This window comes from Schistocerca cancellata, chromosome 3, assembly GCF_023864275.1.
Source record: "Schistocerca cancellata isolate TAMUIC-IGC-003103 chromosome 3, iqSchCanc2.1, whole genome shotgun sequence".
Taxonomy (NCBI): Eukaryota; Metazoa; Arthropoda; class Insecta; order Orthoptera; family Acrididae; genus Schistocerca; species Schistocerca cancellata.
Window position 1 is genome coordinate 803,312,802 of NC_064628.1, and position 27,511 is coordinate 803,340,312.

The 27,511-nt window shown below is 45.6% G+C and overlaps 1 protein-coding gene across 1 annotated transcript in view; it reads left to right on the forward strand.

Annotated features, from left to right (window-relative positions):
* The window catches only part of LOC126176584 (disintegrin and metalloproteinase domain-containing protein 22), a 1,067,821-nt gene that overhangs the window by 796,244 nt on the left and 244,066 nt on the right, over positions 1-27,511 (forward strand). The window lies entirely within an intron of this gene.

Below are 27,511 nucleotides of genomic sequence, written 5' to 3' on the forward strand. Positions count from 1 at the left end.
GTTTAGCTTCAGAGCTCGGGAAGATTGCTGCAAGTTAATTTTCACCTGAGACCAATTCCGCGCTAACCGAGATATTTTAAGCAGTACACCTGACGTGGCAATCGAGTAGCCTCTGGCTGGAACGCGGCTGTCACCTAAGAAATTGCAGTTGTTTAAACAAGCCGCAGAACACTCCATTAATATCTGTCGTTGATTACCGAGGGAGGGAGAAGCGCTGGCGAGATCCTCACTGCTCACCCCGATTAAACCCTTCCGCTTGTCTTGTCTCGGGAACGGACCAGGAAATTAATTTTAAAGCTCCTGGTGATTTATATTGGTTCCTTCGCTGGGTATGGATCTCTGTTGGGAAAAAGCTGAGGGGGAGGGGGGGGGGTTGGATTAGGGAGAGGAGACAGGGGACTGAGGGTGGAGAAAGAAGAGAGTGGGCTGAGAGAGAACTGCTACCCCCATTTTAATTAACTATCAATCGGGAGTTCGCAGTTAATAACAATTTGGCTGCCCGACCACGCCAGGGTCCGCTGTTTACGGTACAGATCCTACCGCCGTATCGCCCCTTTGATAATCTCCCTGCGAAGCTCATGCAGTGCAGTCCAGCTGTTTATCATCAATACGCGGCACTGTGGATTGCAAAATAGGACCAAGTCCGGAACTCAGATGTAAGAAGGTAGTTACGAATCAAATACTACTTCCTATACTACTTCCTAAGCCATATGAAGTACAGTAAGAGACTAGACCCACATTTATGGATAAATAGCTTTGCCCAAGTATGTATTTGTTCCAATTCCGTTAGTCCATCTTCTCCTCCCCCTCCCTCTACCCATCTCTCCTTGTCTCGCTCATCCGCTACTCCACCCATTATCTGACCAACTTCTCTTACTTCCTCTCTCTCTCTGTCTATCACCTCATCTCCCTCTCTCAGTCCGTCTCGTCCTCCCTCTCTTTCTGTCCATCTCCTCCTCCTCTGTTTCTCGCTGTCGATCTCCATAGTGGTGTGGAATGGACAGGGTCCTCTGGTCGACCTGTACCGATCATTGACTGTAAATCGTTATGTTCAGTTTCTTGGTGATCATTTTCATTCATGGACTTCATGTTTGCAAACAACAATGTCACCAGACCGCAATTGTTCGCGATTGGTGTGAAGAACATTCTGGATAGTCCGAGCGATTAATTTGGGCATCCAGGTCGCCTGGACATGAATCCCATCGTACTTTTGTGGGCCATAATCGAGATTTCAGTTGGTCCACAAAATCGTGCACCGGTCACATTTTCGCAGTTATGGAGAGCTATAGAGGCAGTATGACTCAGTATTTCTGCAAGGAACACCCAACGATTTGTTGAGTCGCCGCCACGTTGCTGCACTACACAAGGTAAAAGGATGGCCGACACAATATTGGGAGGTATTCCGTGACTTTTGTCACCTCAGTCTGAAATTAAGAACAATTTTTGATGTACACTCCTGGAAATTGAAATAAGAACACCGTGAATTCATTGTCCCAGGAAGGGGAAACTTTATTGACACATTCCTGGGGTCAGATACATCACATGATCACACTGACAGAACCACAGGCACATAGACACAGGCAACAGAGCATGCACAATGTCGGCACTAGTACAGTGTATATCCACCTTTCGCAGCAATGCAGGCTGCTATTCTCCCATGGAGACGATCGTAGAGATGCTGGATGTAGTCCTGCGGAACGGCTTGCCATGCCATTTCCACCTGGCGCCTCAGTTGGACCAGCGTTCGTGCTGTACGCGCAGACCGCGTGAGACGACGCTTCATCCAGTCCCAAACATGCTCAATGGGGGACAGATCCGGAGATCTTGCTGGCCAGGGTAGTTGATTTACACCTTCTAGAGCACGTTGGGTGGCACGGGATACATGCGGACGTGCATTGTCCTGTTGGAACAGCAAGTTCCCTTGCCGGTCTAGGAATGGTAGAACGATGGGTTCGATGACGGTTTGGATGTACCGTGCACTATTCAGTGTCCCCTCGACGATCATCAGTGGTGTACGGCCAGTGTAGGAGATCGCTCCCCACACCATGATGCCGGGTGTTGGCCCTGTGTGCCTCGGTCGTATGCAGTCCTGATTGTGTCGCTCACCTGCACGGCACCAAACACGCATACGACCATCATTGGCACCAAGGCAGAAGCGACTCTCATCGCTGAAGACGACACGTCTCCATTCGTCCCTCCATTCACGCCTGTCGCGACACCACTGGAGGCGGGCTGCACGATGTTGGGGCGTGAGCGGAAGACGGCCTAACGGTGTGCGGGACCGTAGCCCAGCTTCATGGAGACGGTTGCGAATGGTCCTCGCCGATACCCCAGGAACATCAGTGTCCCTAATTTGCTGGGAAGTGGCGGTGCGGTCCCCTACGGCACTGCGTAGGATCCTACGGTCTTGGCGTGCATCCGTGCGTCGCTGCGGTCCGGTCCCAGGTCGACGGGCACGTGCACCTTCCGCCGACCACTGGCGACAACATCGATGTACTGTGGAGACCTCACGCCCCACGTGTTGAGCAATTCGGCGGTACGTCCACCCGGCCTCCCGCATGCCCACTATACGCCCTCGCTCAAAGTCCGTCAACTGCACATACGGTTCACGTTCACGCTGTCGCGGCATGCTACCAGTGTTAAAGACTGCGATGGAGCTCCGTATGCCACGGCAAACTGGCTGACACTGACGGCGGCGGTGCACAAATGCTGCGCAGCTAGCGCCATTCGACGGCCAACACCGCGGTTCCTGGTGTGTCCGCTGTGCCGTGTGTGTGATCATTGCTTGTACAGCCCTCTCGCAGTGTCCGGAGCAAGTATGGTGGGTCTGACACACCAGTGTCAATGTGTTCTTTTTTCCATTTCCAGGAGTGTATTTAGAGACGCTATACAGATCTATCGAACTTCAGATTTTTTATGTGATTTTTTGTGTGACACAGAGGCTTCAAAGTTATTTTGTATCGCCATGATGTGAAGAATGCAATGATGGCTACCTGCAGACGTTAAAACTAGCACAAAAGGTTATCAAGGGACTGACTCCTAATTTCCATGTGGCAGTTCGTTATTTTACATCTGCAGTATCGTAGAAAGCGATGTTGTCTGCTACGCTACATTTCGTTTTGTTCAGTTTTCGTCGAGCAGAGCATGATCAAACTTGTATTGTTATGTTGAACCTTCGTTTACGCGACAGTTTATTTTTCTCCACTCTAATGAGAAAGTGTTGGCTTTGAAAGTTTATATTTGCCGAATTTTTAGCCCTCTTTGACAGCGTGCCACGACGTATAGAGGCTCTGATTGTAGCACACGCGACTGCAAACCATACCAAATTCTCAGAGTGAATGTGCATTTGTGTATTGTCATGTCCCTAATTGGTAGATTAAATTTCATTTTAATCACATGTCTCCTGAATATTTCGTCCATAAAGGACTACATCATGAAGACTCTTACTATTGATAAATATAAATCATTTCTGCGTCAGTCATTTATTTATTTTCCCACTACATGTTTCGATGGTTCACACCATCGTATGTAGGTGGAGAGTTGTTTAGCTAGACAGTTCACGTTAGTGAAGGCACGGATGACTTTCCACAGCAGCAGACCAAGTGCAAGGCAAGTTATGTTGCGTTTTTTGCTGGTGATAAAATTGTGTTTTCAAAGGAGTCACTGTTATTGTCAAAAAACACGAATTTCTAAGAGTGGAATGTGCTTACAATGGAAGTAGAGTCGAAAGAAGGCTGCATACTGCTACTAGTTGTGTATGCTCTTCACTGTACATTATGTTTACATTGTCACTTCAGAGATGTCATAGATGTTAGAGATATTCTTGCTTGCAAAGTGTGTAAAGGTAATTGAAAGGTGTAATCGCTGGAACTTGGCTATCCGTTGTTGTGCATCACAATTCAGCTATTATATTAAATTGTTATAGACATAAATATGTTTTTCGTTTATTTTAAAAAAAAATATGAAGGGACTGCAGGAGAAATATCCACTATTACACAATTCAATTATTGTATTAGATATTTACACTCGTTTAAAGGCGTACGTTTTTCTTGTGTTTAAAAAAAAGTATGGTGAGGTGGAACAATGCACAGCCAATTTATTTAACCTCTTCCATTCATTTCCAATTAAGTTCAACCTACACTATATATGTATGATCCGTTGTGATCTGTTTTATATACATGTTGGTTGGTTGGTTTGAGGAAGGAGACCAGACAGCGTGGTCATCGGTCTCACCGGATTAGGGAAGGATTGGGAAGGAAGTCGGCCGTGCCCTTTCAGAGGAACCATCCCGGCATTTGCCTGGAGTGATTTAGGGAAATCACGGAAAACCTAAATCAGGATGGCCGGACGCGGGATTGAACCTTGTTTTATATACAAGCAGTTAATAATGACTGAATTGTGCACATTTGCATGTTCTACTACTGCCCATCATATTTTTTAAAATACAAGAAAATAATATTTATGTATATGTAACAATCTAATATAATAATAAGTCCATATTCTGTTGCACCCCACTTATATATTTTTTCAATAAAAGAAAAGCATATTTATGTATATAAACATTTGATAAAATAATTGAACTGTTATGTACACTAACGCGTAGCTAAGTTCCAGCAACTGCATCTTTATACTCAGTGTAAGCAAGCTACCTCTGGCATCTATAGCATCTCTGAAGTGATAGTGTAAACATAACGTACAGTGGAGAGCATATGCAACAAGTAGCAGTATGCAGTACACTTTACTGTCACAGATCCAGGTTTTTTAACAGTAACAGTGCCTTAACTACAACAGTGCCTTCTCTAAAAATACGATGTAATTATACAACAAAAACCGGAACACAACCTGCCTTGCACTTGGTGTGCTGTTGTGGAATGGCTTCTGTTCTCTTCGCTAACGTCAGCTATGTAACTAAACAATTCTCCTCCTAAAGATGATAGTGTGAACCATCGAAACGCGTAGTGGCAAAACATGTGTCTTCTTCTTGAAGTTGCAATTTTCACAAACGGTGATGTATCCCATATATTATTTCTCAAGTCAACATCCCTTTTTCTCAAGACACATTAATCGTACAGGGATGAAAGTGAGGTATCTTTAGAAAGGTTTTTCATCGACTTCCGACACTGCATACCCATTTTGCGCTACAACTTACTATTTACGGAAGAATTTAACATAAAAGATACTTTTAACGTTCACAGACAAAAAGGCATGGCGAATGCCGAGCTTCATACCATATTTTATAACCCTAACTTATTAATCACGAATAAGAGACTCCCTTATCTTAATATCGTATTACAAATATCATTTCAATTGTTTTAAAGCACTTCTTCACTGAATAATTTTATATAGCAGTGTCATAGATAATAACTGTGACCACTGTGGTAGTCCATTATTCCTGCTTGTCGTACGAGTTGACTTTTATAGACGAATATACTTTCTGAAACTGTTGTTGTTATGGTCTTCAGTCTTGAGACTGGTTTGATGCAGCTCTCCATGCTACTCTATCCTGTGCAAGCTGCTTCATCTCCCAGTACCTACTGCAGCCTACATCCTTCTGAATCTGTTTAGTGTATTCATCTCTTGGTCTCCCTCTACGATTTTTACCCTCGACGCTGCCCTCCAGTACTAAATTGCTGATCCCTTGATGCCTCAGAACATGTCCTACCAACCGATCCCTCCTTCTAGTCAAGTTGTGCCACAAGCTCCTCTTCTCCCCAATTCTATTCAATACCTCCTCATTAGTTATTTGATCTACCCATCTAATCTTCAGCATTCTTCTGTAGCATCACATTTCGAAAGCTTCTATTCTCTTCTTGTCTAAACTATTTATCGTCCATGTTTCACTCCCATACATGGATACACTCCACACAAATACTTTCAGAAACGACTTCCTGACACTTAAATCAATACTCGATATTAACAAATTTCTCTTCTTCAGAAACGCTTTCCTTGCCATTGCCAGTCTACATTTTATATCTTCTCTACTTCGACCATCATCAGTTATTTTGCTCCCCAAATAGCAAATCTCCTTTACTACTTTAAGTGTCTCATTTCCTAATCTAATTCCCTCAGCATCACCCGACTTAATTCGACTACATTCCATTATCCTCGTTTTGCTTTTGTTGATGTTCATCTTATACCCTCCTTTCAAGACACTGTCCATTCCGTTCAACTGCTCTTCCAAGTCCTTTGCTGCCTCTGACAGAATACACTGTCATCGGCGAACCTCAAAGTTTTTATTTCTTCTCCATGGATTTTAATTCCTTCTCCGAACTTTTCTTTTGTTTCCTTTACTGCTTGCTCAATATACAGATTGAATAGCATCGGGGAGAGGCTACAACCCTGTCTCACTCCCTTGCCAACCACTGCTTCCCTTTCATGCCCCTCGACTCTTATAACTGCCATCTGCTTTCTGTACAAATTGTAAATAGCATTTCGCTCCCTCTATTTTACCCCTGCCACCTTCAGAATTTGAAAGAGAGTGTTTCAGCCAAGATTGTCTAAGTCTACAAATGCTAGAAACATAGGTTTGCCTTTTCTTAATCTTTCTTCTAAGATAAGTCGTAAGGACAGTATTGCCTCACGTGTTCCAACATTTCTACGGAATCCAAACTGATCTACCCCGAGGTCGGCTTCTACCAGTTTTTCCATTCGTCTGTAAGGAATTCGTGTTAGTATTTTGCAGCTGTGACTTATTAAACTGATAGTTCGGTAATTTTCACATCTGTCAGCACCTGCGTTCTTTGGAATTGGAATTATTATATTCTTCTTGAAGTCTGAGGGAATTTCGCCTGTCTCATACATCTCACCAGATGGCAGAGTTTTGTTAGGACTGGCTCTCCCAAGGCTGTCAGTAGTTCTATTGGAATGTTGTCTACTCCCGGGCCTTGTTTCGACTTAGGTCTTTTAGTGCTCTGTCAAACTCTTCACCCTGTATCATATCTCCCATTTCATCTTCATATACCTCCTCTTCGATTTCCATATTATTGTCCTCAAGAACATCGCCCCTGTATAGACGCTCTATGGATTCCTTCCATCTTTCTGCTTTCCCTTCATTGCTTAGAACTTGGTTTCCATCTGAGCTCTTGATATTCATGCAAGTGGTTCTCTTTTCTCCAAAGGTCTCTTTAATTTCCCTGTAGGCAGTATCTATCTTATCCCTCATGAGATAAGTCTCTACATCCTTATATTTGTCCTATAGCCATCCCTGCTTAGCCATTTTGCACTTCCTGTCGATCTCATTTTTGAGACGTTTGTATTCCTTTTTGCCTGCTTCACCTGCTGCATTTTTGTATTTTCTCCTTTCCTCAATTAAATTCAGTATTTCTTCTCTTACCCAAGGATTTCTACTAGCCCTCGTCTTTTTACCTACTTGATCCTCTGCTGCCTTCACTATTTCATTCCTCAAAGCTAAACATTCTTCTTCTACTGTATTTCTTTCCCCCGTTCCTGTTAATTGTTCCCTTATGTTCTCCCTGAAACTCTGTACAACCTCTGGTTCTTTCAGTTTATAAAGGTCCCATCTTCTTAAATTCCCACCTTTTTGCAGTTCCTTCAGTTTTAATCTGAAACTACAGACACGTTTCTCATTGTCGCCTTGAATTGTGATTTACCCGTTATTACTACGGCCTGATGTGCTTACATGAAGCAAGAAGTGCAATTAAAATCTCAAAATACAGTTAGACGTTACTGTGGCCTTAGTGATATACCAGGTCAGAATCGAACACCTATGCATTTCGCATTTATTTATTTCTCTGTATTTCATATTCGTATTGCTCATTAAACTTCTCTTCAGCAACAGGGAAATGTAAATATTATGGACGAAAGTTACAAATTACAAGCAACTAATACATTGAACCATTGTCACGAACAGTAAATTACATTTCTTTACTTCTTTTATTTTGTGTTTGTATTTGCTCATAAATTATTTGACTTTTATCAACAACAATATGGTCTAGATACTACTGTCATAAACAAAAAATTATAAATTTACGTTACCAGGGAAAAGAACAATAGAAGCTTGTAACCTCCCAACAGGTAAATTCCGTAACTTCCCAAGAAAAATATGACTCATATATAACCTTTCAAAAGAAATCTCGTAATGTAACCTTTCAATAATTAACTGACTGTGACTAAACTGGTAAATCTGGACGTCAGCAGTGCTGCGTCATGGCCCTGAAAAATCATTCTGAATAAACTGGAAATTCTTACCTCAATAATGTCGCCGGATAACGCGTATATATCTGCTCCCGTAAGAAATTTTTCTGGCACAGCCCAGTGCAATGCTGGCCGTTAGATTTTGTTATGTATGAAAAACAACTGATTTTCTTTACGATAATCGGCATGATTATGGATAGGAGAAATTCAGATGAATGACTGTCAAAAGTTATCTTTATAAGAAAGATTATTATTGAAAGATTTTTCAAAACATTTACATGGGACTTTGATATAATAATAGTACAAAAATCAGTTGTAGCAATTAATATATACGCGTGGCAATAAAGAACGATAATTTTTGCTTCTAACTTATACTATATCGCTCAGGCACCGCCATCGCTCTCCACGACCGGCCTTGGTAATTCCATAACTCTACTGCTCTTCTCGAGCTACGAAATACCACTACTGGATTGCATAGTCCGAATTCCAGCACACAAGTGCTCTCTGTGAGCTTCACAACTCGACAACTGCTCTCTACGAGCGACCTGACCCAACCGCCCGACTGCAAGCTGCTGCTGCTACTACTACTACTACTGCTGCCGACACTGCTCTCTGGTCTGCGATTCTATTGTAGCTTACATATCGTAGGCAGCGCGTGAGCAATCCACCGAAATTACATCTGCTCGAGTGCGCTAGCAATTAATTCCTTAGTCATGGACCTCTTACAAGCTGTCAGTGGTAAGCGTCGCTCCAAAAGGACGGCTGGAGCTCAAACATCTGCTCAGAGAGAAATGTGGCATTCCCACAACTACCCTTAGCCCAACGACTGAACTTATTCCAAGTATTGTCGTTATTTAAGACTATAAAAATGCGGCAGTTTTACACGAATCCCCTGGTACACTGCCGGATAAAAATTATTACACCTGTTTAGAAGTTACCAATTTAGTCAGAATTCCTTGTTGCAACAGTGCATATACTGTGGTGTCACCGCCAGACACCACACTTGCTAGGTGGTAGCTTTAAATCGCCCGCGGTCCATTAGTACATGTCGGACCCGCGTGTCGCCACTGTCAGTAATCGCAGACCTAGCGCCACCACACGGCAGGTCTAGAGAGACGTACTAGCACTCGCCCCAGTTGTACGACGACTTTGCTAGCGACTACACTGACGAAGCCTTTCTCTCATTTGCCGAGAGACAGTTAGAATAGCCTTCAGCTAAGTCCATGGCTACGACCTAGCAAGGCGCCATTAACCATATCTGGAGAGAGTCTCACTTGTATTACCAATAGCGATGTACCACAATGATGGAATAAAAGTTAAGTATAACCTCAGCTACGTACTTTTCAGTATAGCATTAATTACGTATCCTGTTCCAGACTTCACGCCCGTCTGCGTTAGATAGCGTGCATTTCGGCCTCCTCTATCTACAAGGTGTTGGCACATTTGCCAACACATCATATACAATACATGAAATGATTACATTTACAGATCAATAGCGAAGCAGTTCTTCCGGTCGCGGTGGCCGTGCGGTTCTAGGCGCTTCAGTCCGGAACCGCGCGACTGCTACGGTCGCAGGTTCGAAATCTGCCTCGGGCATGGATGTGTGTGATGTCCTTAGGTTAGTTAGGTTTAAGTAGTTCTAAGTTCTAGGGGACTGATGACCTCAGATGTTAAGTCGCATAGTGCTCAGAGCCATTTGAACCATTTTTGAAGCAGTTCTGAGGTACCAGCGATCGACTCATGGTGGAACAACCCTGTTAGTACGTGGTGTAGCCTCTACTGGCGGCAATGCAGGTGCTAACTCTGTGATCCAGTTGATCGTACAGATGGCGAATACTGTCCTGGGAAACGTTATTCTACGCCTGCTCGACCTGTAAGAGTTGTTGGCTGACGAGCGCCGCGAGTAACTTCTCGTCCCATCATACCCCACACGTGCTCGATTGGAGACAGATCCAGAGATCATGCTAGCCAGGGAAGGCGTTGCACGTCTTGCAGAGGACGTTGAGTTTCACGGGCAGTGTGTGGTCGAGCATTATCCTGTTAGAGCAACACATCACGTACCTGTTTCAAGAACGGCAAAGGAACGGTCCTAACAATATTCTGCACGTACCGAGCGCTGCTTAGCGTCCCTCCAGAAACATCAAAGGCAAACGGTAGTTGGAGCTTATCGCGCCACAGATCATAAGACCCAGGGGGGGGAGGGGAGGGGAGGGGGGGACGTCATGGACAAATGCACGAGACAGCGTTCATCAGGTCTACGTCGTACGCACAGACGACAGCTACTTCCGTCCAGGCATGTAAATGCTCTTCTTAATATATATTGGAAATGTTCGTTAATGAAATTCGTGCTCCGACCAACTAGCGGTAGTATATATATATATATATATATATATATATATATATATATATATATATATATATATATATATAGGGCTATTACAAATGATTGAACCGATTTCATAAATTCACTGTAGCTCCATTCATTGACATATGGTCACGACACACTACAGATACGTAGAAACACTCATATATTGTCTTATGAAGAACATAACATAAAAAAATCTGTCCTGCTGCACTGTATTCACGCCGAGTGCGTATCAATGATACCGACCACTTCTAATAATTATATGCTCCCCGACGTGTACGAACACAGCTATCCTTGTACTAATTGTGGCGAGAGTCCCTGTATGGTAATAGTTTCTCCCCTAAGGTTTTCAGTTTACGTAAGCTTAATAGTTTGAATCGATACAATAACTTTCTAACGCGGCAAAGAATATTTATGCATGCTGCGCTCTGTTACTTGATCTATGTAGTCGCACAAATAATTCATAAACACACAATATTAAATGAGTTGAAAGAAATGTCACACAGTAAATCGACTTTATGCTGGTTTATTCTATACTATTCACGTCCTATTATTGTATTAAGGAAGTAACTTTTCCCTAAGCTGGGTGGAATTAGTTACGCAATTTTCAGTCAAAGAGTTTGTAACAAGATCCAGATTTCATTTGCTACTTTAACGAAACTTCAGTACTTTCTCACAATTCAATACCGGCCGGCCGGAATGGTCGAGCGACTCTAGGCGCTTCAGTTTGGAACCGCGCGACCGCTACGGTCGCAGGTTCGAATCCTGCTTCGGACATGGATGTGTGTGATGTCCTTAGGTTAGTTAGGTTTAAGTAGTTCTAAGTTCTAGGGGACTGATGACCTCAGATGTTAAGTCCCATAGTGCTCAGAGCCATTTGAACCATTTTTTTAATTCAGTACCAATGTTCACTTCCTATGTCGGTGAATTGCTAACAGCCTATTACTTTTGGGACAAAGTTCAGTCTTCCCTGTATCATAATCAATTAAGACAAGTTCTGGTCTTTTCCTCTCTTGGCTTTACGTAATGATATACTCAAGGTTGCTGATCTACCTATTTCAAGTTTAATGATTCCTAGAAGAGCGCAAATTTCCCAAAATGCACAAAAAACAATCTCGTCGCGCCTACGTACAAGAGCACACGTTGAGATACGACCTGATCCAGCAAGCGCTAGCAGCACATTAACAATGTATGACTTTTTTCTTCTGTATTATGCAGTGTCCTCAGTGAGTACTCACAAGGAGTATTCTTTGAGTTCACTCGTTCTATTCCGTGATCTATAAGGACACTACTTTGCGATATACTATTATTTTAATTTGAAACTAACGGATTCTATATCTTTTCTTTCTCTTTTCAAAACATTAAGTCACTTTATACTGGATTTCTTTTCTATATATTTTCTTCTATTCAAATGATGCTATTCCAGTGGGACTTGAAATTTGGATCTTGGATTTTGGGGCTTTCATTGGGTTTTGGGTACTATTTTATATTTTCAATTTTGCATCCAAAGGAAGCGGCGTTACAGGCAGAACCTGTTTTCATCCCTGAAGACCACGACGCGCCATTCTGTCTTCCAAGTGACCCTCAGACGGCACCAGTCGATCTGTGCACATCGCGGCTGTGGCGTAAGCGGAAGATGGGCTAGAGGTGTGCATGCCTGGTCCTGCTGCTAATAATACCTGTCCGCAACAATTTTTGTTCACACGACTTATCTGTGCTGTGGTGGCTGTACGATCTGCTACTGCTGCTGTTACAAAGGATAATCCTGGCGAGCGTCTGTGCTACGTAGACGTCCAGAACCTCGTCTACGGTTGTGATAATGTCCAGATGGTCAGTGGTACCAGCATCTTTGCACATCTGACGCAGCACATCCAACTTGTGTGACAGTTCTCCGAAAGGACCATCCTGCTACTCTGGAGGTCACAATGAGTGCGTCTCCATGGCATGGCTTCCTGCTTGCTTCACACCTTTGCACCACACTCAGCCATCTGGCTGAGAGCATTCCCTATTAAAAGGTAGACGCAGATGCCGCTCTGGTAGCTACGCCACTCGCTATCTGTTGGCGGACAACATACAAACCATCTTCTAGAATCGGGTGTCCTGCCGGTGGTCCACGTCTTCCCAACACGATATTTCGACGTCGTAACTGTTGTGTTGGCTGAAGAGCCAACACCGTGTTACTAGAGAAGGCCGAAATGCACGCGTTTTAGTTCACGCACGCTGGCGTGAGGAGAGGACTATACTGACGTGAGGTCTGGAACATGACAAGGAATTAGAATTCAGAAAGCGGACGGAATTAGTTTGATACTTAACTTTAATGCATTAATGACGGTACATGAGTCACAATATTATCTGTTCAGAAGACATAGTAACTGAATATGGCGCCTTGCTAGGTCGAAGCAAATGACATAGCTGAAGGCTATGCTAAACTGTCGTCTCTGCAAATGAGAGCGTATGTAGGCAGTGAACCATCGCTAGCAAAGTCGGCTGTACAACTGGGGCGAGTGCCAGGGAGTCTCTCTAGACTAGACCTGCCGTGTGGCGGCGCTCGGTCTGCAATCACTGGTAGTGGCGACACGCGTGTCCTACGTATACTAACGGACCGCGGCCGATTTAAAGGCTACCACCTAGCAAGTGTGGTGTCTGGCGGTGACACCACAGTAACTCGTCAGTCCTGACAAAACTCTACCATCTGGTGAGCAAGATGTATGAGACAGGCGAAATACCCTCAGACTTCAAGAAGAATATAATAATTCCAATCCCAAAGAAAGCAGGTGTTGACAGATGTGAAAATTACCGAACTACCAGTTTAATAAGTCACGGCTGCAAAATACTAACACGAATTCTTTACAAACGAATGGAAAAACTGGTAGAAGCCGACCTCGGGGAAGATCAGTTTGGATTCCATAGAAATGTTGGAATACGTGAGGCAATACTGACCCTACGACTTATCTTAGAAAATAGATTAAGGAAAGGCAAACCTACGTTTATAGCATTTGTAGACTTAGAGAAAGCTTTCGACAATGTTGACTGGAATACTCTCTTTCAAATTCTAAAGGTGGCAGGGGTAAAATACAGGGAGCGAAAGGCTATTTACAATTTGGACAGAAACCAGATGGCAGTTATAAGAGTCGAGGGGCATGAAAGGGAAGCAGTGGTTGGGAAGGGAGTGAGACAGGGTTGTAGCCTCTCCCCGATGCTATTCAATCTGTATATTGAGCAAGCAGTAAAGGAAACAAAAGAAAAATTCGGAGTAGGTATTGAAATCCATGGACAAGAAACAAAAACTTTGAGGTTCACCGATGACATTGTAATTTTGTCAGAGACAGCAAAGGACCTGGACGAGCAGTGGAACGGAATGGACAGTGTCTTGAAAGGAGGATATAAGATGAGCATCAACAAAACCAAACGAGGATAATGGAATGTAGTCGAATTAAGTCGGGTGATGCTGAGGGAATTGGATTAGGAAATGAGACACTTAAAGTAGTAAAGGATAATGGTCGAAGTAGAGAAGATATAAAATGTAGACTGGCAATGGCAAGGAAAGCGTTTCTGAAGAGGAGAAATTTGTTAACATCGAGTATAGATTTAAGTGTCAGGAAGTCGTTTCTGAAAGTATTGGTATGGAGTGTAGCCATGTATGGAAGTGAAACGTGGACGATAAATAGTTTGGTCAAGAAGAGAATAGAAGCTTTCGAAATGTGGTGCTACATAAGAATGCTGAAGATTAGATGGGTAGATCACATAACTAATGAGGAGGTGTTGAATAGAATTGGGGAGGAGAGGAGTTTGTGGCACAACATGATAAGAAGAAAGAACCGGTTGGTAGGACATGTTCTGAGGCATCAAGGGATCACAAATTTAGCATTGGAGGGCAGCGTGGAGGGTAAAAATCGTAGAGGGAGACCAATAGATGAATACACTAAGCAGATTCAGAAGGATGTAGGTTGCAATAAGTACTGGGAGATGAAGAAGCTTGCACAGGATAGGGTAGCATGGAGAGCTGCATCAAACCAATCTCAGGACTGAAGACCACAACAACAACAACAACAACAACAACAACTCGGCGTCTTCATCAGGTGTTCCCTGAGATTGGTTGACGAGCTGTCCTAGTCCCATATTTATGCATGGGCGGTGTGTGGCGCTCCCTATGCCGTCCGCGCCCACTGTGGCCATTTCTGGCGATGGTATCAGTCTCTAGGCGCGTTCCTTCGGTCCGCGCCCGTTGCGGCTCTCTTCTGAGGTAGCGGACATCCCAAGTCGTTCCGTATTGGGTCAGCGCCCGATAGGCACGATCCTAGCACTATCGTGGCTCTGTTGAAGTTCCTTATGCTGTCCGCGACCGCGGCGAGTTTCTCTCGTGGCCGAGCCATTCTCCTGGTGTTCTGAACCCGGTATGCGCCTGTGAGGTGCGCTTCCTGGGGCATCCGGCTGCTATTGGAGCTGCATATGATGGCCATCCTCCAAGGAGTTTGCTGCCGCCTGGTATCGCGTTGCCGTTCTGTTCCGTTACTTCCGCCCTTGGACGTGTGCAGTTCATTCTTGGAGGAGGGAACTTTCTTCCGTTATTTCTGGAGTAGTTCCAAAGCAGGGTTCCACACAGTACTAAGCTGATATCCTGCTTCCCGGTTGATCAAGTTCTCCTCCATCTTGTTTTCAATCGATTCATTAATGAAATTAGCCCAGAATCGGGGGATCTGAGCCAGGATCCTGGTTTTGTCATAATCCATGGTGTGCTCAAGGTCTAGACAATGTTCTGCTATTGCTGAATTAGTTAACTGTCGTAGCCTGGTATGTCTCTCGTTTTCTTTACATCTTATTTCAACTGTTCTGGAAGTTTGACCGATGTAAGACATCCCACATTCACACGGTATATGGTAGACACCAGGTTTCCTTAACCCCAAATCGTCCTTGACAGTTCGAAGGAGCGTCCTTATCTTGTTATGTGGCCAGAACACACTTTTGATATTGTGTTTCTTCAAGATCTACACATCTACATCTACATCCATACTCCGCAAGCCACCTGACGGTGTGTGGCGGAGGGTACCTTGAGTACCTCTATCGGTTCTCCCTTCTATTCCAGTCTCGTATTGTTCGTGGAAAGAAGGATTGTCGGTATGCCTCTGTGTGGGCTCTAATCTCTCTGATTTTATCCTCATGGTCTCTTCGCGAGATATACGTAGGAGGGAGCAATATACTGCTTGACTCTTCGGTGAAGGTATGTTCTCGAAACTTTAACAAAAGCCCGTACCGAGCTACTGAGCGTCTCTCCTGCAGAGTCTTCCACTGGAGTTTATCTATCATCTCCGTAACGCTTTCGCGATTACTAAATGATCCTGTAACGAAGCGTGCTGCTCTCCGTTGGATCTTCTCTATATCTTCTATCAACCCTATCTGGTACGGATCCCACACTGCTGAGCAGTATTCAAGCAGTGGGCGAACAAGCGTACTGTAACCTACTTCCTTTGTTTTCGGATTGCATTTCCTTAGGATTCTTCCAATGAATCTCAGTCTGGCATCTGCTTTACCGACGATCAACATTATATGATCATTCCATTTTAAATCACTCCTAATGCGTACCCCCAGATAATTTATGGTATTAACTGCTTCCAGTTGCTGACCTGCTACTTTGTAGCTAAATGATAAAGGATCTATCTTTCTGTGTATTCGCAGCACATTACACTTGTCTACATTGAGATTCAATTGCCATTCCCTGCACCATGCGTCAATTCGCTGCAGATCCTCCTGCATTTCAGTACAATTTTCCATTGTTACAACCTTTCGATACACAACAGCATCATCTGGAAAAAGCCTCAGTGAACTTCCGATGTCATCCACCAGGTCATTTATGTATATTGTGAATAGCAACGGTCCTATGACACTCCCCTGCGGCACACCTGAAATCACTCTTACTTCGGAAGATTCTGCTGATCTTGGCAGATACAGGCCCAGCATACGGTAGAAAGGCTACTTTCCTGGTCTCTTCTTCCTGCTCCTCTCCTGTTTCATCAGGTCGTCTGGTGGGATGGAGCGCTTTGCGGATGTCCCTGGTGGAGTATCCGTTGTCTGTGCACACTCTCTGTAGATGTTCTAATTCCGTTGTCAGGCTGTCTAGGTCAGAGAGTGTTTTGGCTCACTGTACGACTGTTCTAAGCACTCCATACTTCTGTGCTGGGTGATGGCAGCTGTCAGCCTGTAGATATAAGTCATTGTGTGTTGGTTTCCTGTACGCACTGTGGCCTAAGGTGCCGTCTGCCTTCCTCTTTACCAGGACATCGAGGAATGGGAGCTGACCATCACTCTAGTTCCATGGTGAACTTGATGTTGAGATGTCGTGTGTTCTGATGGTCTAGGAACTCATCCAGTCTTCTCTTGCCATGTGCCCAGATGACGAACGTGTCATCAATGTATCTGAAGAAACACATCGGTTGGTAGGCAGCAGTTAGAAATCATATAACATTCAAACCATTACCAGTACGTGTACTATCCGCCAGGTGGCATATGCCGTCATCGGATCAAAATTGACGCCGTCTTCCCAGGTGAACTAATTTTTTTTCCGGCAGTGTATTTACATATTTTGCTCGTTTATTTGATTTATTGAACTTTTCCTCCATACAAAGGTTTTTCTCCAGCATCGCAAATGCCCGTAAATCTGTTACATAGGATCTTGATTTATCACCTCGGGATGACCCTCCAGGTGTTTCGACCTTATATATCTTCTTCCTCGGCGCCAGATCTTCTCATTGTTAATCCTACATTTTGGAGCCAGGTGGCCACGGGTGACCTCTGCTCTTCTTTCCATCTGGTTCCCCTGCAAGCCCATTTTCGGTATTCTGGCTTCCTCCAGTCTTCTTACATGCAAGTACCATTGTAACCTCCTTCTGTCCATAGCGTCATGTATTCTTTCTCTTACTTCCATTCTCTTTATTATTTCGTCGATTCTTATTTTCTAGAAATTCTTGCTGATCTTCTCTAGAAGTCCGTTTCTACTGCTTGCAGATTTTTTGCGTCTTTCAGATTAGTAGTCCAAGTCTCCACTCCATACATAACTATGCTCTGCAGTATCGATTCACATATGATTCTTTTAGTTCGATTTATTACGTTTCTGCTCCATAAGATTGGGTTGAGCTTCCCAATGACCTTACTTCCGCTGCTGATTCTTTTATTAGTTTCCACCTCTGATTTTTCCCTCCAGTGTCCACCCTGATAGCTGAGTGGTTCGAGATGACTGGGTGTTTGTGCTATCCTCATCATTTCGTCATCATTCATGAACGTGGCGAGATTGGACTGAACAAAGGTTGGGAATTTGTACGGGCGCTGATAACCGTGCAGTTGAGAGCCCCACAAACCAAACATCATCATCATCAACCAGTTTTAGTTCTCAATATGCATACACAAAAAAGAGAAAAAAAGAAACGGCCGGCTGCTCAGCTCTAGTTGACGCAGCATCTTCAGATTGGCATTACACTTTGCATATTTTTTCACTTGTTCTCAAAATGTCGATACATATGTATGTGAACATATACTCAAAGTGTAATGCCAGTATGAAGATGACAGCATGATTCTGTCGAAACTAGTAATTGAATTAAGGTCTTAAAATAAATCTTGCCGGCACGGTAACTCAGCATGTTCGGTCAGAGGGTTATCTGCCCTCTGTAATAAAAAAAACTGAGTTAATGGATCAACTACGAACTGAAACGGGTGTCTTGCAACGTCCGCCTCGAGCAGATACAACGAACGAAAACGAACAAAATGAGATTAAAAAATAATAATAAAAATAAAAAAATAAAAAAGTGGTCAGCGTGGATTGCCGTCCTACGGGCCCGGGTTCGATTCCCGACTGGGTCGGGGATTTTCTCCGCTCAGGGACTGGGTGTTGTGTTATCTTTATCATCATTTCATCCCCATTCGGCGCGCAGGTCGCCCAATGTGGCGTCGAATGTAAGAAGACCTGCACCAAGGCGGCCGGACCTGCCCCGTAAGGGGCCTCCCGGCCAATGACGCCAAACGCTCATTTCCATTTCCATTTTCCGTCCAGTTTATTTTCCTCGTCCTGAATTATTAAAATTGACTATTTTCATATTATCAACTATCTGAACTGAAATGAATAATAATCAAACTGTATTTAAATTGAAACGTGTTGTAGGTACTAGGCTGACGGTGATAGTTCTTAAACTTCCCGCGTTTAGCTTGACGTGTACACTCCATCTAAATAAATTCCGGTTGCTCTTAATTAAATTAGTGACCGGTAGTGTCCACGGAATATAGATCTGAGATAGGGTGGAGGCTAACAGAAGACAGTGTGCGTCTGAGGGAGTCGGTGTAGATTTCGTGGCCGCTTGTGGCGACTTAAATGAGGAACTTTCTTATGAGACGGAAGAAATGCGAAATTCGGTTTGTGGGAGAGACTTTATTACTGGGCCTTTGAGGCTCGGTCGCCGCCAGCCGGCGGGCGTCCTCTGTTCTGCAGAGGGAAGAGTGCCGGCGCCGCCTTTTGCGCGGGCTCGGCTAATCCCAGCAGGCCGGGCCTTTGTTCCGCGCCATGTGCGAGTCGGCTCTGGCCTCAGGCCCGTGTCGGAAGATGCTCAGACTACGGGCCATGCTTGCCTCCCAGCCCCGCTTTTGATAACTAGCCTCCCAACAGCCAGGCGGCCGAGCCCTGGCGGCTTCATCTCTGCGCGTCCGACCGCTCTAGGAAAGAGGACAGATGTGCAAAAGCGGGCTCGTACTAACAGTCGAGGAGAGTTCTGATTGGACAACAGTCTTCGTAATGACACAAAAGGCAACTTACGAGCCCAGATCGTTTCGATCAATTTCTCGTGCGTCCGAGAGCATTCTGTAAGAGGAACAATTAGAATAGACTAGATTAGATGTGTTTTAGTCCCATAGGGATGACATTACGACGGTTTTATATTAAATGAGATAAAATATTATACCTATTATCACTCTGACCACGGAATTACTGAAACAGCAGCAACCCGTGTCGGGGTCGCAGATGGGTCTTTACACTTTGCCGACCGGCGCCACCACAGTGCTGCCGTGCGCGAAATAGCGGTCAACGGCCGGCGACACCACAGTGGTGTCGTGTGCATAGTATCGCTCAGTGGCCGGCGACACCACAGTGGTGTCGTGCGCATAGTATCGCTCAGTGGCCGGCGACACCACAGTGGTTTCGTGTGCATAGTATCACTCAGTGGCCGGCGACACCACAGTGGTTTCGTGTGCATAGTATCGCTCAGTGGCCGGCGACACCACAGTGGTTTCGTGTGCATAGTATCGCTCAGTGGCCGGCGACACCACAGTGGTTTCGTGTGCATAGTATCGCTCAGTGGCCGGCGACACCACAGTGGTGTCGTGCGCATAGTATCGCTCAGTGGCCGGCGACACCACAGTGGTTTCGTGTGCATAGTATCGCTCAGTGGCCGGCGACACCACAGTGGTTTCGTGTGCATAGTATCGCTCAGTGGCCGGCGACACCACAGTGGTTTCGTGTGCATAGTATCGCTCAGTGGCCGGCGACACCACAGTGGTTTCGTGTGCATAGTATCGCTCAGTGGCCGGCGACACCACAGTGGTTTCGTGTGCATAGTATCGCTCAGTGGCCGGCGACACCACAGTGGTTTCGTGTGCATAGTATCGCTCAGTGGCCGGCGACACCACAGTGGTTTCGTGTGCATAGTATCGCTCAGAGGCCGGCGACACCACAGTGGTGTCGTGCGCATAGTATCGCTCAGTGGCCGGCGACACCACAGTGGTTTCGTGTGCATAGTATCGCTCAGTGGCCGGCGACACCACAGTGGTTTCGTGTGCATAGTATCGCTCAGTGGCCGGCGACACCACAGTGGTTTCGTGTGCATAGTATCGCTCAGTGGCCGGCGACACCACAGTGGTGTCGTGCGCATAGTATCGCTCAGTGGCCGGCGACACCACAGTGGTTTCGTGTGCATAGTATCGCTCAGTGGCCGGCGACACCACAGTGGTTTCGTGTGCATAGTATCGCTCAGTGGCCGGCGACACCACAGTGGTGTCGTGCGCATAGTATCGCTCAGTGGCCGGCGACACCACAGTGGTTTCGTGTGCATAGTATCGCTCAGTGGCCGGCGACACCACAGTGGTTTCGTGTGCATAGTATCGCTCAGTGGCCGGCGACACCACAGTGGTGTCGTGCGCATAGTATCGCTCAGTGGCCGGCGACACCACAGTGGTTTCGTGTGCATAGTATCGCTCAGTGGCCGGCGACACCACAGTGGTTTCGTGTGCATAGTATCGCTCAGTGGCCGGCGACACCACAGTGGTTTCGTGTGCATAGTATCGCTCAGTGGCCGGCGACACCACAGTGGTGTCGTGCGCATAGTATCGCTCAGTGGCCGGCGACACCACAGTGGTTTCGTGTGCATAGTATCGCTCAGTGGCCGGCGACACCACAGTGGTTTCGTGTGCATAGTATCGCTCAGTGGCCGGCGACACCACAGTGGCGTCGTGCGCATAGTATCGCTCAGTGGCCGGCGACACCACAGTGGTTTCGTGTGCATAGTATCGCTCAGTGGCCGGCGACACCACAGTGGTGTCGTGTGCATAGTATCGCTCAGTGGCCGGCGACACCACAGTGGTGTCGTGTGCATAGTATCGCTCAGTGGCCGGCGACACCACAGTGGTTTCGTGTGCATAGTATCGCTCAGTGGCCGGCGACACCACAGTGGCGTCGTGAGTGTCGTATCGCTCAGTGGCCAGTGACACCACGGTGGTGTCGTCTGTATAGTATCGCTCAGCGGCCGGCGACACCACAGTGGTGTCGTGTATGTAGTATCGCTCAGTGGCCGGTGACACCACAGTGGTGTCGTGTGCTTAGTATCGCTCAGTGGCCAGTGACACCACAGTGGTGTAGTGTGCATAGTATCAGTCAATGACCGACGACACCACAGTGGCATCGTGAGTGTGGTATCGCTCAGTGGCCAGCAACACCACAGTGGTGTCGTCTGCATAGCAGCGCTCAGTGACCGGCGACACCACAGTGGTGTCGTGAGCATAGTATTGCTCAGTGGCCAGTGACACCACAGTGGTGTTGTGTGCATAGTATCGCTTAGTGGCCGTCGACACCACAGTGGTGTCGTGAGCATAGTATTGCTCAGTGGCCAGTGACACCACAGTGGTGTTGTGTGCATAGTATCGCTTAGTGGCCGTCGACACCACAGTGGTGTCGTGAGTGTAGTATCCCTCAGTGGCCAGCGACACCGCAGTGGTGTCGTGTGCATAATATCGCTCAGTGGCCAGTGATACCACAGTGGTGTCGTGTACATAGTATCCTTCAGTGGCCAGTGACATCACAGTGGTGTCGTGAGCATAGTTTCGCGCAGTGGCCGGTGACAGCACTTTAGTATCTTTTTCATTCTGTTGGTGTTTTGTTTAGGTAACAATGAGTTACAAACGTCAACAACGTTTTTTTTTTTTTTTTTTTTTATAAGGAGTTGTGCACTTTCATCATGGCAGACGAAAGAGACGATACGATTATTTACGATGAATGCAAGGTCGTCTTGTCTGACGTTTCGGACGACTTGGCCGATTGGGAAGAAGACATTGGATATCAAAAAAATGAAAGTGTGTCAGAATCGTTGGAACATAGTGAAATACTTCCAAGAAGAATTCGGCGAGCGCTACAGTTGCCAACTGGTTCGGATGACTCGGATGAAGAAGACAATGATTTGTTGAGGACCAACAATAAATTTGAAGGATCTCTGGGTCCACACATTTCCCAAACATACACAGAGCGTGGTGGATGTCCTAGAATTATATATTGGGAACGATTTATTTAAATATATTAGCAACGAAACCAACAAGTATTACAGTCAAAATTGCAGTAGAAGGAAACTGGATAGAAAAATTCCAAAATTGTCGACGTTATGGGACCTGAACTTAGAAAATGGTTTGGGCTTGCTATCCTTACGGGAACTTTAAAAAAAGCAAGGATCGATCATTATGGTCAACGAGTCCGTTGATAGACACACCGATATTTCGCAAAACGATGTCCTGCAACCGATTCAAACAAATATTATCATTTTTACTTTTTTCCGACAACAACAATAAACGGGATAACGCCGACCGGCTTTTCAAAGTGCAATTCGTAACTGATTATTTTTCCAAAAAGCTTAAAGAAACGTTTGATCTAAGTCAAAACATTCAATTGATGAAGAAATGTTACTGTGGCGTGGACAGTTAAATTTTAAAGTTTACAATATGTCGAAAATTACTAAATATGGCATACTCATTCGGATGCTGTGTGATTCGAGTACGGGATACAGTTCCTCATTCAAGATATATTCCGGCGCTGGGCGACCTTTAGCAAAAGCAGTGATGGAACTATTGACACCTTCTTATAGGAAGTGGCATCACCTCTACATGGATAATTATTATAACAGTGTAGAACTTGCAGAGAATTTACTTGAAAAGAAAATTCGAGTTTGTGGAACGATACGGCAAAATAGAGGATTTCCGGAAAATTAAAACGCGCATAAGTCAATGTGTTTGAAGCTTGTCATAAACGGAAAGGTGAGAAGCGACCGGCGACAAGCCAAGTAATCCGAATTAGCGCTGCCGGCGCCAAGCGAATAAATTTGTACGAAACGTGCGGACGCAAAGTGTTAACATGTCGCAACAGATGCTAAATTTACGTGAGTTGTACTGACCTGTTATCTTTACTCCAAGTAGTTGCCCAGCGCAGTAAAAGACGAGCCATCAGATCTCCATAAGGTACTGTTGGACGAAGTGGACTGCTACTACGTTCGGTTTGGATATTTAATCCCAGGAAAACTACGAGGAACGTTCAGTAAGTAATGCAACACTTTTTTTTTCCTCGGCCAGTTTCGGTTGAAAAAGTGCGGAATTTGTTGTGAGACATCGCAGAACATTCCTGCTGCACAGCCTATAGTTTCATGATATTCCGATAGATGGCAGCGCTTTACATAACCTTCAAAATGGCGTCTGTAACGGAGTTGCGTTCCAAGCAGAGAGTTGTCATTGAGTTTCTTTTGGCGGAAAACCAGGGCATCGCAAATATTCATAGGCGCTTGCAGAATGTCTACGGTGACCTGGCGGTGAAGAAAAGCACGGTGAGTCGTTGGGCGAGGCGTATCTCATCATCGCAACAAGGTCTCGCAAACTTGTCCGATCTCCTACGTGCCGACCGGCGGCCGGACTCACACATACAATAATGGAAATAAGTATTCATACACTAGAGCGTGGAAAAGTAAACTGCCTTTATGACAATATGAAACCAAAAACACTAACTGGATATGCACTATTCACATTGGCCAGTCACCAATGCAGCTATGCTGCTATGTAGAACGAGAATAAACAAGCCTTCACAAAACAAAATACAAAAACTCTGTCAAGTTCTCTTCTGCGCTGGGGATTAAGTATTCATACACCAACAGAAAATGACACTTCTAACAAAGCCAGAACATGTTTAATACTTCGTATGCATACCCTTCCGATGTATTACTTCTAGCAACCTCCGTGGCATGGAGTGGACCAATTTTCTTGTAGTTTCCGACGTGATACCTTCCCATTCTCGAAGGAGAGCCTCTTTCAAAGAGGCCTTACTACGGATGTCGTGTTTTCTCACTCGTGCTTCCAGCTCACTCCACAAGTGTTCGATGGGATTCAGGTCTGGACTCTGAGCTGGTGTTTTAAGAGTGTGGGGAGTGTTGTAGAGCAACCACAGCCGGACAATTTGCGCCGTATGTTTGGGATCATTGTCCTGCTGGAAGTAATAATTTCTAGGAAGACCCAAGGCGTCAACACTCTGTTGTAAGTTCTGTTTCAGAATGTTCATATACACAAATCTGTCCATGGTACCTTCCACAAACACTAATTTTCTGACACCGGAGGCTGACCTACAGCCCCATACCATCACTCCACCACCTCCGTGCTTCACCGAGGGTTGAATGTTGTTTCGGTCGAGGTCTGTATTCGGTCTTCTCCAGGCCAAGATCCTAATATCATTCTGCACGATATTAAATTTGCTTTCATCACTAAACAATACAGTATCCCAGAAGTCTACTGTCTTGGAAACATGCTGTTTCGCGAATTCCATCCGCCACTTCCTGTTCTTTTTGCTGATGTAGGGCTTTCGTCTCGGGACCCTGGCTCTGTAGCCCGAACGATTGAGAATGGTACGAACTGCCCTTGGAGTGATTTCCTTTCGGAAGTGGTCATGTACATATGCGGATAGTGCCGACGCTGTCGTTTTCGGGTTGTTCTTGATGATCCTTTGTAGCATTCTGGTCTCTCTTGTTGTAAGCTTCTGTGGACGACCGCGTCGTTCACTGTTTATTACTACCCGCGTCGTTCACTGTTTATTACTACATGTCTGTCCTTACATCGCTTAATGATAGATTGTAAAGTCGCTCGGCTTCGTCCTATGATGATCGCAATTTCGGCATACGACTTGTGCTGAAGATGTTGGGCGACAACGATGTTTCGTTCCTCAATGGTCGTTTCCTTTCCCCTGTGGCTCATTCTGCTGTTCCACGGTACCCACGTCCGACGTTTTGTTGCTTCACGGCCGCCACACGACTACTCAAGTGTGGCATGTAACATATCTTGTTTTCCCAGCTCCGTGCCGCTAACGAAGCGATTACCTTTGGTGACACCTTTTGCAATAACGACTGCGCGAATCGACGGTATCTCGTAAGGAAGGAAAGAGCAGCAGCTGCCGCCGAGCCCAGGCGCCGTGCCTAACACGCAGGGGGTCTCCGGTTCGATTGCGGGCGGAAGCCCGTTTTCGACACGCAGGGGGTCTCCGGTTCGATTGCGGGCGGAAGCCCGTTTTCGAATACATTTTGCCCTGTCGTAGGCCGTGCGGAGTGTAACATAACTTATTTTCCCAGCGCCGTGCCGCTAACGAAGCGATTGCCTTTGGTGACACTTATTGCAATAACGACTGCGCAAATCGACGGTATCTCGTAAGGAAGGAAAGAGCAGCAGCGTTTTCGAATACAATTTGCCCTGTCGTAGACCGTGCGGAGTGTAACATTTTCCCCAGCGCCGTGCCGCTTTTTTTTTTTTTTTTTTTTTTTTTTTAAATGGACTTGTAGTCCGGGGTGATATGTTACAATACAGCATCACCGGTCTATTGCGGTCTAACTGTGTTGGTGAGCCAGTAAATTTCCACTGTGCAGTGACTGCGTCACTGCAATTCACTTTGGAGGTGTGGCGGTGGGACTTGTAGTCCCGTACCACCCTCTGACGGTGATAGTACTACATGAGTCAGGCAGAAATTATTGCCTAACATGGGCAGGGGAAGGTAGGCCGTGCCGCTAACGAAGCGATTGCCTTTGGTGACACCTTTTGCAATAACGACTGCGCGAATCGACGGTGTCTCGTAAGGAAAGAAAGAGCAGCAGCTGCCGCCGAGCCCAGGCGCCGTGCCTAACACGCAGAAGGTCCCCGGTTCGATTACGAGCGGAAACCCGTTTTCTACATCTACATCTACATCCATACTCCGCAAGCCACCTGACGGTGTGTGGCGGAGGGTACCTTCAGTACCTCTATCGGTTCTCCCTTCTATTCCAGTCTCGTATTGTTCGTGGAAAGAAGGATTGTCGGTATGCCTCTGTGTGGGCTCTAATCTCTCTGATTTTATCCTCATGGTCTCTTCGCGAGATATACGTAGGAGGGAGCAATATACTGCTTGACTCTTCGGTGAAGGTATGTTCTCGAAACTTTGACAAAAGCCCGTACCGAGCTACTGAGCGTCTCTCCTGCAGAGTCTTCCACTGGAGTTTATCTATCATCTCCGTAACGCTTTCGCGATTACTAAATGATCCTGTAACGAAGCGCGCTGTTCTCCGTTGGATCTTCTCTATATCTTCTATCAACCCTATCTGGTACGGATCCCACACTGCTGAGCAGTATTCAAGCAGTGGGCGAACAAGCGTACTGTAACCTACTTCTTTTGTTTTCGGATTGCATTTCCTTAGGATTCTTCCAATGAATCTCAGTCTGGCATCTGCTTTACCGACAATCAACATTATATGATCATTCCATTTTAAATCACTCCTAATGCGTACTCCCAGATAATTTATGGTATTAACTGCTTCCAGTTGCTGACCTGCTATTTTGTAGCTAAATGATAAAGGATCTATCTTTCTGTGTATTCGCAGCACATTACACTTGTCTACATTGAGATTCAGTTGCCATTCCCTGCACCATGCGTCAATTCGCTGCAGATCCTCCTGCATTTCAGTACAATTTTCCATTGTTACAACCTCTCGATACACCACAGCATCATCTGCAAAAAGCCTCAGTGAACTTCCGATGTCATCCACCAGGTCATTTATGTATATTGTGAATAGCAACGGTCCTATGACACTCCCCTGCGGCACACCTGAAATTACTCTTACTTCGGAAGACTTCTCTCCATTGAGAATAACATGCTGCGTCCTGTTATCTAGGAACTCCTCAATCCAATCACACAATTGGTCTGATAGTCCATATGCTCTTACTTTGTTCATTAAACGACTGTGGGGAACTGTATCGAACGCCTTGCGGAAGTCAAGAAACACGGCATCTACCTGTGAACCCGTGTCTATGGCCCTCTGAGTCTCGTGGACGAATAGCGCGAGCTGGGTTTCACATGACCGTCTTTTTCGAAACCCATGCTGATTCCTACAGAGTAGATTTCTAGTCTCCAGAAAAGTCATTATACTCGAACACTATACGTGTTCCAAAATTCTACAACTGATCGACGTTAGAGATATAGGTCTATAGTTCTGCACATCTGTTCGACGTCCCTTCTTGAAAACGGGGATGACCTGTGCCCTTTTCCAATCCTTTGGAACGCCACGCTCTTCTAGAGACCTACGGTACACCGCTGCAAGAAGGGGGGCAAGTTCCTTCGCGTACTCTGTGTAAAATGAACTGGTATCCCATCAGGTCCAGAGGCCTTTCCTCTTTTGAGCGATTTTAATTGTTTCTCTATCCCTCTGTCGTCTA